Raw genomic sequence first — 1,019 nt, forward strand, 5'->3', positions numbered from 1 at the left:
GAGCCAGACACTATGTAAGGTACCAGAGACATAAAAAATCAGAGCCTCTTGGTATCTGCTCTCAAGTCTGGTGGGAAAGACACTGATATATAAATGGATCATAATAAATAAAATTATGGGTCGGTGTGCTGATAATTAGTGCTTCATGTTGTGTGAGTGCTGAGAGGGAACCACACGTACCTGGGCACCCCAATTCCAGTCATCAGAAATATTTACTCTTTTCTTCACTCTATCTTTTTCAAATGCTCTTTCCTCTGCCAAGAATACGCATTTCCTTTACTGCCTGGCAAACTCCTACTCATCTTTCAAAATCCAGTTACATAGTTCCTGCTTTGGAAAGCTTGTTATGACTCTCCCACCTCTACAGAGTTGGAACAAAATTGTCACACGAAGTTGTCATGTTGGATTTTTATTACCTATAGGGTCCTCTTATTAACTTCTCTAGGCCTCAAAGCCTGTCTTAATCAGCATTTCTTCTTCCCCTCCTTGACACCTCAGCAAGGTACATGGTGCGGCTGTTTACAAAGCACTTGCTCAACAAATGTGGAGAAGGAAAAACAGATTGGATTATGTTATCTGCACATTGTTTGCAAGCAAAAATATCAGTACTTTTAATATGTTCCTTTTGGATACAAGGTATAAATTTGTAAGAAAAACAGGAAAAAAAATTGATCCTAAATCTCAAATACTCATTGTGACTGAAAATCTGTGTAATCAGAGACTAAGGCACCTCAAGTACTGGGTTCTAAGTATTTATTTGCCTTTTTATGTGTTTACTCACCTTTATAATTTCCATCAAAAGTTTGTATTTGCTTTGTCCCAGGGGATATAAAGAGAAAAAGAAAGTTCTCTACCCTTTGAAAGCTTAGAGAACACTGGGAAAGTGGTACATTCTCATGCAAACATAGTATGTGTAAGGAAGTAAATGCTATGGCCAAAGGAATGATTTAAAAATATAGTCAATACATATAATGGTGGTGAAATCACAATAGATTTTATGGAAGATGGAATCCTAAGTT

The sequence above is a fragment of the Hipposideros armiger genome, unplaced genomic scaffold (assembly GCF_001890085.2).
Source record: "Hipposideros armiger isolate ML-2016 unplaced genomic scaffold, ASM189008v1 scaffold_596, whole genome shotgun sequence".
NCBI classification, from domain to species: Eukaryota; Metazoa; Chordata; class Mammalia; order Chiroptera; family Hipposideridae; genus Hipposideros; species Hipposideros armiger.